Genomic DNA, 15,250 nt, shown 5'->3' with positions numbered 1-15,250 from the left:
TCTACGCATGCCCTACCCATTGTGGAATATGGGGAAAATTATCCTGGAGGCATGTTAATAAACAGTACCTGAAATGCTCCTACATTCCCTAGCGATGAAATATGCAAGCTGTATTTTGATAATAGCAGTGAAATTTATTTTCTCTCCACCATTTCTTCCTCTGGGAACAATGTAGTATTCCCTTTTCCAATTCTGAACAGATCAGGCTTTCACTATGCCAGAATGGGAAGAGTTTGAGGGTTGTGGGGGCCACATGGTGGCTCTGGGTTTTGCGCCAAAGCTGTGCCTCACATGGGGCTCTGACAAAACCGTGTTCATCTGGGATCTGGGAAACAGGAGCAAGGAGATGAGTTTACCCTCAGGCTATTCCTAAGTGACACCAGAACAGCTAGTCAGTCAAGGGAAGAATGGAGCCCTGCTGCTTGCTTGGCAACATGTTCTCCAAGCCCCTGTCACATTAGAACTGGACTTGGAAGGTACTCAAAACTTACATATGAACTATTGGGCACAGGAGACTATTTTTTTTGGCTGAATATATTGTCCTGGTGACTTGAGTGCCTTGGTAATGATCCATCTAAAATTTTGTGCAGACTACTGAACACTGCATGCATATTTTTTCTTGCCTGTTTTATCTTATAGATGTGAGGCAGCATGGGTTACAGGCAGAATTATATCTGAATTCTGACTGTAATTTTTCCATTAAGAGGCTGAAGCTATAGACAACTTCCTTAATCTGTCTGAGACATAATGATATTTTTATGATACCTTTCTCACAGGTTTTTTAGGAATATGTGTATATGTATGTATATATATATTATATATATAATATATACACATATTCCTAAAAGTGTGTGTGTATATATATATGATAATGGGTAATATATATATATATATATAGAATAATGATAATATATAGGATAATTTATATATACATTTATATAGGATAATGGGTAATAAAGTAAAATATGTATTATATGTAGGAAAATATACATAGGATTAGATATATAATGTGTGTGTATATATATATATACTTATACATATATATGGTGTGTGTGTGTGTGTGTGTATATATATATGTATATATATATCTTGTGTGTGTATACATACATACACACACATACACACAAGGTTTAACGATATGCCTAGCACATTAAAGGTATTCAGTAAATTTTCCTTTCCAAATTTCCTTCTCAAATATCCATATGAATTAGAAGAGACTCATGCAATACATGGAATTTATTTACACTGCACTCAGCTACATGTACTCAGGGAAAAAATAAGGAGAGAGAGAGAGTCATTTGCCAGTTTTCATTTTGGTTCTTCTAATGCAGGGCACCAATATGCCCCACTAAAACTACTCCATTTTACATTTACTCTAGCAGCAAGGGAATGGCCATGTTCTAGCCAATAAGCTGTCTGTAAAAGCCCCTAGGAAGGGCATCCTGTATAGCATCTGTGGGGGGAGGTACTTTTCCTCTCAGTTTTTTTGTCCTTCCCCCTTCACTGCCTAACATGTGAACAGGAGGCCTGAGCAGTCATCTTGACCTCATGAAGCTATAAGAACATAGACAAAGGCCAATATGTTAAGGGTAATGAAACAGAAAGTTGAATACCAGATCTCTGGCTGCAGAGCTGAGCCCCAGAAACTGCCCTATACAGTCTGTGTATGCTCTTCTTATTGCATGGAACAAATGAGTTTCTATGTGCTTAAGCCATTGGAGTATTTTTGTTTTATAGTGTTGTTAGTTGAGGCACACAATCCTAATGGAAACAGTAGATGATTCCAACTGTCAGTGATCCACCTGTCCTTTCAGTGATCACACGCTCTGAAGTGAAATGGGAGATACAATTCTGCCTTTCATAGTACATATATCTCATTATGCCACTGTGAGTCTAGTTTTTAAGGTTTCATGTTTCTCACACAGCCTGACCACCAACACAAGCTGGTAGCTCCCCAAGTACTCATCTGGGATCTCAGATCTGGGCTGATACTGGAAGAAACCCTGCCCATGTTGGACTTGCTGAGCGATGCAAGTTGTCTTTCCAAAAACATTCTCGTGGGTACTTCTCTCCATGTGGGACTCTGGCATCATGCTCTGACCCTAGACCTAACTCACTCTTGGGCGAGAATAAAAATAGTACATCAAACTGGGGAGCTGAGTTGGTGGTGGCTGGAGGCAGAGAACAAAGCTGGTGTGTGTGTGTGTGTGTGTGTGTGTGTGTGTGTGTGTGTACTATCTGAATCCACCCAACTCCAGATGTGTGTAATTCCAAAAAACCAAATCAAAGTGAATTTTTTCACAAGATACAAAATGAAAAAGTAGAAGATATACTCTAGTAAGCTAAAGAAAATCCAGTTCTATTCTTTTGTGCATTAACATAATAAGTAAATAATTTGGGGTGTGTGTGTGATTATATGAAGATTTTATTTTGAAATAAACAAATGTTAACAAAAATGCTTGGTGGTGGTGCAAAGATCATTAGCATACAGTTTTTATCTCTATTATTTTCCATATTGTCCCTTATAAGAATCCCTGATTAGGTTTCATATATATATATATATATATATATATATATATATATATATCTCCATATCTCCATATAAATACATATATATACTCAGGCATATATATGCTCACGTATATGAATACACACACACAGAATCCTTATGTTAAAAGTGTTGGAAATGATGATCATTCCTCTAAATCTGAAATTTATTTAAATTCTTTTTTTAAGTTTATTTTTTTTTGGGGGGGGGGGCAAAGAGCGAGGGAGAAAGAGAATCCCAAGCAGCCTATGCACTTGTCTGTGCAGAACCTGATGTGGGGCTTGAACTCACAAACCGTGAGATCATGACCTGAGCCAGAATCAAGAGTCAGGTGCTTAACTAACTGACATACCCAGGTGTCCCTGAAATTTGTTCAAATTCATTTTAAAAACAAAACAAAACAAAACAAAAACCTTTTATTACAGATGATGCATCCATATAGTTGTTACTTCTAGAGCAATGTTTTTCAGATGGCAATTTGTCCCCCCATTGTTAGTCATGAAATCAATTCAGGTGGTTGATTTGTGTTTAAGAATTAGAATACAAAATTACATGTATTATATTTTGTGGATATGTGATGTTTGCTTTGATTATATAAATGCTTGTATGTGTTTAATAAATCATAGTATATATTTCTTATTGTAGATTTCCCTAAAAAGGAAAAAAAAGGGTTTGAAAGCCATAATTTCAGAAGGATTGGTATGCACTCAGTTATGAAGTGCCTTATCGAGGTGGTGCTAAGGGCTGAGCAAGACAGTAATTTGGAGCTGTCCAAGTGCTGACACAAAGAGACTGTTTGAGGCAAGATGCCTCAAGGATACTGTTAGAGCATCTAGTAGCTGACCTTACATTGAACAGTTGGGATCGCCACATTCTGGGAGTTACTACTGACACGATCAGCTATATCTGAAATGACAGACTGAAAGCCTCCTTATTCTTTGGGCTCATCCCTGTTTCCCATCTCAGAATAAGTTATCAGGGAGGGGCAGAGACATCAGGCCTCCCTTCTGTGTATTATCTGGGAAACATTTGTTATTTTCTATCCAATGACACATTACAAAGAAAGAATCACTAATTACACAAAGAATCTGATTCATTTAGAGCCTCAACATTCAATACTCTTAATACTACATTGCAGTATATTTCTCCAAAATTCTTAAGTAAAATTTTTAAAATCATCAAAAAGTTAGGAATAACTGAAGGAAACTTAAAGTAGAATTACAGCTGTATTAGAAAACAAAATAGACGCCTAACATCTGGTATCTAGGCTTCATGGTTTTGTCCAAAATTATACTTCTATGATTTAAAAAAAAATGTTATATCATGTAACATTATTGAATATATGCCAGAATTAAGTGTATAGAAAAAGTAAGCTAGGTAAGGAGACCCTAAACAGTAACTCAGTCTTCAAATTTCAATCAGAAAATGACAGTGCTAGCATATATGAGGCATTCATTAAGTGTTGAATTAATAAGAGTGCATTATCATAGGTAGCATAAAACAGGTTTCCACCCAAAACATATTAACTCTAAATTAGCAGGGTAGAGGATTAATATACCAATACCAATTGTATCTATAATACAAATAGCAGCTGGAAAATGATATTTGAGGAAAAAAACAACTCTACTTACAGTATCATCAAACCTAAAATACTTAAGAATCAATTTACCAAAAGACATGCAAGATAACTACACTGAAAATTACAAAGCATTGCTGAGAATTTCTAAATATTTAAATATTTAAAGAAGTTATAAAGAAGTGGTAAGATATATCACAATCATTGACTGGAAGATAAAATAATGATGATGCCAATTCTCCCTGTATCGATCTATAGATTTGATACAATTACAGTAAAAAATCTCACTCAAAAGGCATTTTTCTAGAAGAAATTTACAAACTAATTCTGAAACTGATTTGGAAAAATAAATAAGGTAGAACAGTCAAACAATCTTGAAAAAGAAGATAGCAGGAGAATCTAATAACTAATTTCAAAGCTTAATATACAACTACCGTAATTAAGAATGGCATGTTTTTATGCCATATTGGCATAGGGATAGACAAATACTTCAGTGAAACAGATTAGATAGTTCAGTTATAGATTCAAAACACATGGTCAACTGATTTTCAAAAATGTATCAAGGTATTTCAATGGGAAAGTTTTTTTCACTTAATTTCACATCATAAGCAAAAATTAATACCTAAACATAAAAGCTAGAAATATTTTTCCTTTATGTGTGCATTATATGTTTGTTTTGTATTTCATTGATTTCCTTTTACTCTTTATTATTTTCTTTTTTCTATTTGTTTTAATGAACTTATTTTTCTAATTTCTTAGTGTTTACAGTATACCTCCTTAACTTATTCAACTATGATCATATTCACTATCATATATAGTGAAAATATATCATATTCACTACCATATAAAATTCTTCAAGGTAATTACACTTCTGATTTTTTCCTCCCATCCTGTGTGCTATTAATGTGACACATTTAATTTTATGCATGTTATAAATCTGCTCTATGTTCAATGTTATTCTTTTTCTTTAAAGAGTCAATTATCGTTAAAAGAGATAATAAAAATAAAACATGCCACATATTTATCCTTGCAGTTATTATTCCCAGGGTTCTTCATTTTCAATATAGATTTATATTTCCATCTGGTATAATTTTCCTTCTGTCTGAAGGATGTTCTTTAACATTCTTTGTTGATGATGAATTATTTCTACTTTTGTATGCTTGGAAAAGTCTTTATTTCACTTTCACTTCTGAATGATTATTTTCTGGTTACAGAACTCTTTTTTATCTTTCAGGATTTTTTTCAGTTTGGTTTTTTTTTTTCCTCAGTACATTAAAGATGTTGCTCCATTGTCTTTTGGTTTTATTGTTTCCCAGAAAAAATGGCATATTCTTATGTGCTTTATGTGCTGGCATCCTTTGTTCCTTACTCTATAATATCTTTTATCATCTGGCTGCTTTTAAGATTTTTTTCCTTATCCCTAGGTTTTAGCAATTTGATAGATATGCTTTGGCGTAGGTTTTTTCTACCTGTTTCCTGTGCTTGGATATTGTTGAGCATTTTGGATTTGTGGATTCAGAGTTTCTAACAAGTTTTGAATTGTTTTAGCTATTTTTTTTCCATTTTTTTTTTGTATTCCCCACCTTTCTTCTCTCCTTTAGAACTCTAACTATCCATATGTTAGGACACAAGAAGTTCTACAGGCAACAATGCACTGTTTAATTTTTAAAAATTTACTTTTCCTGTGTTCTATTTTGGATTGTTTCTATTTAACATCTTTAAGTTCACTAATATTTTCTTCTGTAGCATCTAATCTGTGATTAATCCTATCAAATACATTTTTTACCTCCCACATTGTAGTTTTCATCTACAGAAGTCTGATTCACGTTTTATAATCTTCCTTTTCTTTCCTTAACCTTTCACATACACAGAGTATAGTTATACCGTATGTTTTACAGCTGCAAATTTTAACCTCTGTGTCACTGCTGGATCAATTTCACTTGACTGAGTGTTGTCACTGATAGTCTTATTTTCCTCCTTCTTTGTGTATGTGGAAATATATTGGATGCCAAACACTGTGAATTTTACTTTGTTGCATTCTTATATTTTTGTGTTCCTACAAATATTCTTGAGCTTCATTCTGGAATGCAGTTAAGTTTCTTAAAAAAATTTGATCCTCTCAGGCCTTCTTTTAAGATTTATTAAGCAGGACCAGTGCATTGCTCATACTAAGACTAACTGTTTCCCACTTTTAAGGTAGGACCCTCTGTATATTCTACGCCATACCTTGTGAGTCATAAGGATTTATTGTCTGGCTGCAGTTAATAGTCACTAGTTCCAGCCATATGTGACCACTGCACACAGTTATTCCCATTCCTTTCAGGTGGCTCTTCCCCAGTCATAGATTGTTTCTTCACATGTAAACACAGGTAAGTAGTCTGCTGAATCCTCAAAGGACACCCTGTGTAGGTCTCCAGGATTCTCTGATCTGTACTCCATAGTCCTATGAATTCTAACCACTTTGGAATTTCTGGGCTTTGTTTTCCCAACACAGGAAGTCTTTCACACACCTTCTGATTTCCTCTTCCCAGTGCTTTAGCTGGGAAATTCAAGGCATTACGATGAAGCAGTTGTAAGTCTCACCTCATCTCTTTCCCATCTCACAATAAAGGATCACTGTCCTTTATTGCCTGAAATCCAATGTCTTCAAACCATTGTTTGATTTGTATTGTCTGTAATTCTGGTTTATTCAGGAGAATAAACCATTCTGGTTTATGGTACCTCAATTTTGGCTGGAAATAGAAGTTGTCTCTTCACTAGATTTTCTGTCCCCACAATGCCTAGCACAGTGCTCATTAAGTGTTTGTTAAATGAAAGAGTTGATGATGTGAGTATCATCTGTTCATTTTCAATATCAACAGTATACAATATTTCACTAAGCATGGACTATTGGAAGCAAAAATAGTATTCATTTGCAGAGTAAGACCTAAGAGCTAAGAAATGCTTCCACCAGTTGGTGCAATATTCAGATCTCATTAGGCAGGGGAACTTCACAGAAACTGGCAAAGAATATTTCTGCATGAAAGATGAAGAGAAAGCCTTTTGCTCCTCAGAGGAAGTTTTTTGGGGAAAATGAGATGTGTTAGTTAGCCTTGCTTTTCCTTCCTGTTTCATGTTAATTGCAGTTCTACATCTCCAACAAAAAAGAAGCAGAGTTGAATGAATTTTCTCAGGATCTAGCACACAAAAAATACAAGAGCAAAATGGGAATAAAGTCTACTCAATTTCTGTACAATATCTTCAGATACATGAAAGTCAGCCTATAACAAGTACCAGTTCTTTTTAATTCCCTCTCTTCTATCAGTCCCAGCAGGCCTTTCTAACACTTTGTAAGGAGAGTCCCTTCCATCATGTAAAAATATAAAATGTATGTGAGATTTTATATAAGCGTTATAACCTGAAGTAAAATTATGGTCTAATCTTCTAATAAATCTTTCTGGTACTGAGGGTCTTAGGTCAGTAGATGTGTTAATTCTGACTAAACTCAACTTTATACCATGAAGCTTTGGTAGGCATCATTTACAAGCTAGGAAACAGATCTGGAACGATAAACTGCATTTTTGGTGATAATGAGTGTAAAGTTTATTTTAGCTAGACTGTATGGGGGATTTACCCTCATATTTCTAAAGAAAAAATAATGCTTATATTTGCAAAAAGATTCCAAGTTTTACTTTTATTTGTTACATTGTTATATCTGGCCTCATACTGTGAGGAGGAAAGATATTTTATTGCAACCCTTTTGGCTATGAGCAGAGACTAGAAAAGGCTGTTTTAGAAAAGGCTGTCTTGGGAGAATGGCCTGTTACCTACATGTGGCAGGGCAGGGCAAGTTATTACCTATTTTTTTTAAGTTAAAATTCTGTGAGCTGCTCAACTTCTATAGGTCTTGGGGTCTGATGTGTCTGGAAGGCTATGGTACCACAGCGTGACTGTCTCAGGGACTATAGTTAGTCCAACTGTAACTCTCTCCTTTTTGGGTTTGCTATTACAGACTCAGCTGGAAGCAGCTTTCTGGTTTGACTGCACCATCAGGCTTTAAGTCATTTCTTATACCTTCCATAGGTCATCATAAAAAATCCAGAGGTGCTGTCCAGAAAAAAAATAGCTGGCAAAATAAAATTGCTCTTTCTTTCTTTGAGTCTATTAAAGGAAGGTTCCAGCCTCTGACCTCAGTGTCTTCTGAGGGCTGATCATAAAAAAACACTCAACGAGAATGGTCTCCAAGAGTAGTGGTGGGGAATGGTTATTGGGTAAAGAAAAATTGTTGACCGTTGTTGGGCTTACTTCTCTCTTGGGGTTCTGGCTACCACTGCAAAGCCTTCCTCGGTTCACTAATTGTGTAAATATTTACTGAACACTTTCTTTTTTTTAATTTTTTTAATGTTTATTTTTGAGAGAGAGGGACAGAGAGGCAGAACATGAGAGGGGAAGGGGCAGAGAAAGACAGGGAGACAGAATCCAAGGCATTTTCCAGGCTCTAAGCTGTCAGCACAGAGCCTGACATGGGGCTCAAAATCACAATCTGTGAGATCATGACCTGAGTGAAGTCGGTCACCCAACTGACTGAGCCACCCAGGCGCCCCCTTTATTGAACACTTTCTAAGTGACAGATACTTTGAGTGCTGGTGATCATGGCAAAGACTTGGCCCCTGCCTTCATTGAGCTTACAGTCTAAAAGACGTGATAGACGGTTTAAAAAACCAATTGCAGTTGTGAAAAATGCCATGAAAGAGGAAAGTATACGGTGCTGTGCAGCCTAAAACTGGAGGAGTTAACACAGTCTGATGGAGACTGGAGTTGAGTGAATCACAGTTTTCCTGATGATGCCCTCTTGGGTTGAATTTTGCATAATGAACAAGGACACACAGCTGTGTGACAAAGAGTGAGGTCTTCCTTCCTTTCTCTCCCAATGGCGATAAAAGTTGCCTAAAAAAAAGTGAGTACCCTCACACGTGGAAAGGAGTTCTATGTACAGAAGTACAAGGTCCACATATCTGATGTTACTCAGATAGCCTCATTACTTGAGTGTAAACAAAAAGCTGGGCCGCATACTAAACAAGAGAAGATGAGAACAAAGGGATATATTTATCAATTAGTTACGTGCCCAGTACAAAGGTGGAGCTTATATGAGGTTTCTCATTTCTGATAGCAAAAATACTATAAGGCAGATAAAACAATCTCCATTTGATCAGCGAGGGCAGGAATACATAAAGAGTTAAAGCCCTTGTTCCATATTCACAGATAGTAAATAGGTTGATGGCGTTCAAACCCAGACCTCTAGCTGTTCCGTGTTGCCTCCCAGGGCTGCAAGAGAAATGGGGTATCACATTAGGTCCCCAAGTGAATGACTTAGTTAAAATGCCTAAAAGAGTAACAGGTAAGGATTTATTTACTTTTTGTGTTTCTCTCACTTGACTGCAAGTTCAGACAGGGGATGACCACTTCTTCATTTGTTTGCAGCTTTTACCCTGTGTTTTGCACAATGTATGGCAAGAAGGAAATGTTCCATAAGTATTTTTGTATATATGAATGCATGAAAAAACAAACAGGACAATCTAGAAGTTTGGAGAAACTTCTACAAACAAGAAACTCTAACACAAGGCAGAAGATGATAATACTGCTAAGAGAAATTTATCTCTAATGCTATAAGAGTTCAGAAGAAGGAAACATCTCTTCTGCCTGGAGGAATCAGGAAATCCTTCATGGGATGTGACTCAGTCTTGAAAATAAGTAAAACTTGGGTGAGCACAGATGAGAATAACCACGTGAGACAAAGAAATAGGATGACCAAACATATGAAGACTGGAAATTTAAGATCATGCATAGAGAGCAGCAAGGAACTTAGTGTAAAATTTAGTGTGCCATAAAAGAAAATTCTGGAAGTTTCAACTGAGAAAGCTCCAGACTCTAAGAACCCTAGATTCCAGTTTGGGACAGAAGATATGATTGTGAATGCATACACCAAGGGAGAGGAAATGATAAGTGTTGTTTGGAGTATCTACTGCATCGTAACAAACCACCCCGAAACTTAGTCTTTTTTTTTTAATTTTTTTTTCAACATTTTTATTTTATTTTTTGGGACAGAGAGAGACAGAGCATGAACGGGGGAGGGGCAGAGAGAGAGGGAGACACAGAATTGGCAACAGGCTCCAGGCTCCGAGCCATCAGCCCAGAGCCTGACGCGGGGCTCGAACTCACGGACCGCGAGATCGTGACCTGGCTGAAGTCGGACGCTTAACCAACTGCGCCACCCAGGCGCCCCCCGAAACTTAGTCTTAAAACAATTATTTAGCTCACAAATCTGCAATCTGAGCAGGGTTTGGTAGGCAGTCTCTGTTTCACAGGTACTAGCTAGAGTGGTTTCAGGAGTGGGAATCAATTGGAATCAGTTAAAGGCTCGTTTATTTACATGTCTGAAGGTTGATGTTAGTTCACAGCTGGGACCTCAACTCCTCAACTGGGGCTGTCAGAGGGAACACTTACTTAGCTGCGTCCTCTCCATGTGGCTTGGGCTTCCTTACAACATGGTAGCCGGGTTTCAAGAGTAAGCAAAAATACCTGTTCTTGCCCCAGAGAATTTATAAAGTAGTGGCAGCAGGGAGTGTGGTTGGGGGCCTGGGTGGGGAGAAAGCCACACATAATAGCAGGAGGAATCCGTATATAGTAAGCGCTCACTCAGGTCTGCACCGGTCATGCTAATGAGAGGAAGAATCCATTTTCATCCACTCAGTGACTTGCACAAACAAGCCGGCATATGTAAGACACTCGATACAATATTTAGAGAACAATAAAATCTGTTGTTGAAACAAAGACACAGACGTGTATCAGTCAAGTTCTAAGGGATCTTTGGGCAAATGCTACTTGACATTCAGTAGACCAGATTCGATACCGTCACCCTTTTGTAAAGCCGGGCCCATATCCCTAATCTCACTTGTACTTTTGCAGAATCAGATAGAAGGTACAGAAAAACCCTTCTGTTAGATGCTCAGATATGCTCAAATATCTGAGCACAACAATTTTCAAACATTTCCCCTGTAACTCCAAATCCTGCAGGTGTTGATACACGACTGCTTTCCTGGGCTAGATAAGTCAGGTCCAAGGTATGTGAAGTTCATAACCCTACCTAGATTACTTAATTCCCTTAATGTCCATTTTATTTCAAAGTTTCTTTCCCTCTATCTCATGGTGTCTCTTAACTCATTCTAATGTAAGCGGAGCTGACAGCTAGAGAAATCAGAAGAATCCTCACAGGTCTGGTAGAAAACAAACCAGTGAAAGGAAGGAACAACCGAATAAGCATGTGTCAAGTGTGGACAGAACTGGGGCACAGGTGCATATGAAGGTGAGCGGTCCCCTCCAAGGGGAGCGGTCCTGGCAAGAGAAGTCTGTGGGGAGGAGGCATCTCTGTGTTTAACACAACGTGTCCACTTCCTTGACAGCTTGAGTCTCTATGCAGGAAGCGGATTTAAAACAAGTGTATGCAAAAAACTCTGACTCTGCAGGTGGTCACTCCCTTGGCTCACCACAGAGGTCAGGTGGGTTCACCTATTCAGGACTTGTCTTCCTTGTTTTCTTCTACTTTTACCCAATAAATGGAGCCTTGCTCCTGGCTGGACTGTCTGGCCCATGTGGCCGTATGAAGCTGGCAGCACTAACTAGTCCCTCTCTAGTACCCTACATCATACCTGCATTACAGGAATCACTGTCCCCTCCACTTGAGCAGAGACTGGCCTTTTCACAAGGACCTCTTTCTTCCCTTTGTACTGGGACCCTTCCTGACCTTATGCCTGAAACTTGAGGTTCTCCCCCCAGCGTATCGTCATGACATGACAATTCCTATAATAAATTTCCCCTTATCTATCAACATATACCCCATTGGTTCTGTTTCTCTGAAGAACCTTGACTCACGGCACTATCTCTCCCACTGCCAATTAAGTCAGACCCAAAACAGACGGATTTTGAGGAAGACTCAGGACCCAAACACGGGCGTACCTTACAACAAAGCCCTTCATCTCAGTCACTTCAACCCAACTTGTGATAGAAGATAAGAGATTGCACGTGTGCCTGTGCGCGTGTGTGTGTTCCCTGGTGTTTATGATTTGGGCAACATCACCTCTGTTCGCCCAGTGTAGTCTTCCAAAGCCAATCCCACTCCTGAGCAAACAGATCATCAGTTTAGTGCTCTGGTTAGGAAGAATGACCCAGAAGCCATGGTAAGGGTTAGGAAAGAACCAAAGTCAAAATACTTGTAGCCTGAACAGGAGAGTTTATGTTCCTGTCACACAAGAGGCTGTGCATAGGCAGACCAAGACCAACATGGAAGCCCCCCAGTATCAGGGACTTGGGCTTCTTCCAGAGACTTGCTGTCCTCGTCATACGGCTTCCACCTTCTGTGCAAGATGACTTCTCTAGTGCCCACCGTCACGCCTTCATCCCAGCCAGTGGAAAGGCGGGGAGGAAACAAAGACACAACTGGTAGAAGCAACATCACCTTTCCTCATAACCTCTTCGTCGGAACCCAGTCACCTGGCCGCACTTAATGGAAAGGGAAGCTGGAAAATGAACATGCCCAGGGAAACTTGAGGGTTCTATTACCAAAAATATGGGGAGAGTAGACAGTGGAGACTAGCTGTCTCTGCTACAGCCAGGAAAAATAATGAGTATTGAATGTGACCCAGCATGGATGTTTCTCAGAGTTCCAGAAAGGGGTGAGTGTTGATAAGCCGGGGACAGTACATTTAGCTATTCGTTATCTCACACCAGTTCAGACTCCTCACCATTAAAACTAGGATGTTTTACCTCAGAACTTAGCCTTCCGTGTTACTTTATATTATTTAAAAAATTTTTAATTTCATATTAAAATATCAATTTTATAAATTCCATGATTGTAACTGAGTCTTTACTGGGGTCATCAGTAATGATTAATTCTTTTTTTCCAGGTTAGATATGCAAGTTAATTATGTACATATTTCAATTGAAAGAAGTGTTTAGATGTTCATGAGATAACCATTTTTGTCAGATCCCTACTAGTTATAAGGTAATACATAATCAAATACATGTACCCAATAATTTGCTTAGTGATACTAGCAATATATGTGTTTATATATACAGACAACAATATATATATGTATATATGTAAATATATATATGTTATATGTAATACTGAATTTTATTACAGAGATACCAAATATAAGGTAATAAAAAACGAGTATAATTCCAGAAATAGAAAGTGGAGCTATCACAGTATTGGAAATAAAAGCCCCACAACATATGTAATTTTTTCTCAGGATATGGGATTCATTATATCTGAAATACGAACATTTCACAATGTATTCTTTGGATTTTATCCTATCTCACAATACTTCAACTAAAGAGGCAAGAATTTTCAAAAAGTGCATTGCGTGGGTGAACTCTCCTAAGGAAATTAGCCTATATGACTCTGATTATAGAAACCTAAGAACCTATTAGGAATAGAGAAAAAAAAAAAGGTGAAAACCTAAGGAGAGTGGCCTTCTGAATCTGTATCTATCAAATCAAACCTTTAAAAAATAACATTTTCTAGGGGCACCTGAGTGGTCCAGTCTGACTTTTGATTTCAGCTTAGGTCATGATCTCATGGTTGTGGGATCAAGCCCCGTGTTGGGCTCTGGGCTAACAGCTCAGATCCTGCTTGGGATTCTGTATATGTGTGTGTGTGTGTGTGTGTGTGTGTGTGTGTGTGTGTGTGTGTGTCTTCCTGACCCTCTCCTACTTGTGCACACACTCTTTCTCTCTCAAAATAAATAAACACGTTTTAAAAATTGGGGAAAAATAACATTTTCTAAATTAGAGCAGATGTGAAAAAGTCACAGCATGCAAAGGTTCCTGACATGCCATGTATTCTTTAGTTCTTGCATCTAACACTGGCCTGGAGGCATGAAGACCTTATCCTTGCCCTGTCAGGCTTTAGCAACCAAGCACTGCACTATTTCTAGCCACTTCTAGCCAATGAGAATTACAATGTCAAATAAGACCTATTTGTCTATTTGATCTATTTTCATGTAAACTCTTAATGTAAATGCATGCAACAGATACAATGGCCTATACTGGAGTTAGAGAGTTATAAACCCTTATTTCCCTGAGGAGGAAACTAAGAATAAGGAAAAATATACAGATTGATAAGACTTCAGAGATGAGCACAGGATATTATGGGATCCCAGAGGAGACCAGAGTGGAGGGTTAGAAGAGAAACAGTGAAGATTTCATGCAGGAAAAAAGCATTATGCTCAGATACTCAGAATAAACAATTTCCGACACAGAACTACAAGTCAAGTGTATGGCTGTCTTCTCTGACCCACTCTACACAGTGAACTTGACAGGGAGGGTTTTGCATTATGGCCAACATGATGCACCTTCTCTTGCAACTGTGAATGAACCGCTATACCTGGGAAGAACCTTGTTATGCAAACTATCTTCCTGCACTATGAGGGCAGAAAATTTCCATATAGCACTTGATAAGGACACCAGTTTTGAAACCTATCAAATTAATCATCAGCTTGAAAAAAAATCTGTCTCTTAATAGACTGGAAACAAAACTCAGTGCAACAGGGCTGGATCCTTCCCGGGTCAAGGAAACTGTTGAGTTCTTCCCTCTCCTCACCTCATCCAGTGACATGTGGTTTTACAGACTCAAGGATGGAGTTCTGGTCAGGCACCAGGGGAAGAAGAAAGCCGGCTACATGTGACTACAGTGGTTGCAGGGAACAGAAACCCCAATCTGGCCCCAGAATTTCTTAGATGGAGGAGGGGAGTGGAGTGGAGGGGGCCAGAAACCTAGCTGATAAATTATAGTTATAGTAAGATTTAAAACATTAAAGCCTTCAAATAAACTGCAATTTCCTAAGGACACTCTACCAAACAGAAGTAAAAAAAAAAATCAAAAAATACTTTCCACAGAAATAGTTTATTACATTCTCCCTAACATCATCGCCCTTCTGTCCCCAGTGTGGGCCTAGTGGAAGACCTCGTGGCTCCTGACCTTGGTCAGGATGCCCAGACTTGCATGAAGGAGCCAAAGACTACAGCCAAAGCAGTCAGAGTCCATTAAAATGCATAAGTCCCTGTGCTGGGGTCCATTAATTCATTAG

The sequence above is a fragment of the Prionailurus bengalensis genome, chromosome D1 (genome assembly GCF_016509475.1).
Source record: "Prionailurus bengalensis isolate Pbe53 chromosome D1, Fcat_Pben_1.1_paternal_pri, whole genome shotgun sequence".
NCBI lineage: Eukaryota > Metazoa > Chordata > Mammalia > Carnivora > Felidae > Prionailurus > Prionailurus bengalensis.
Note: the sequence above shows the minus strand (reverse complement) of the source record.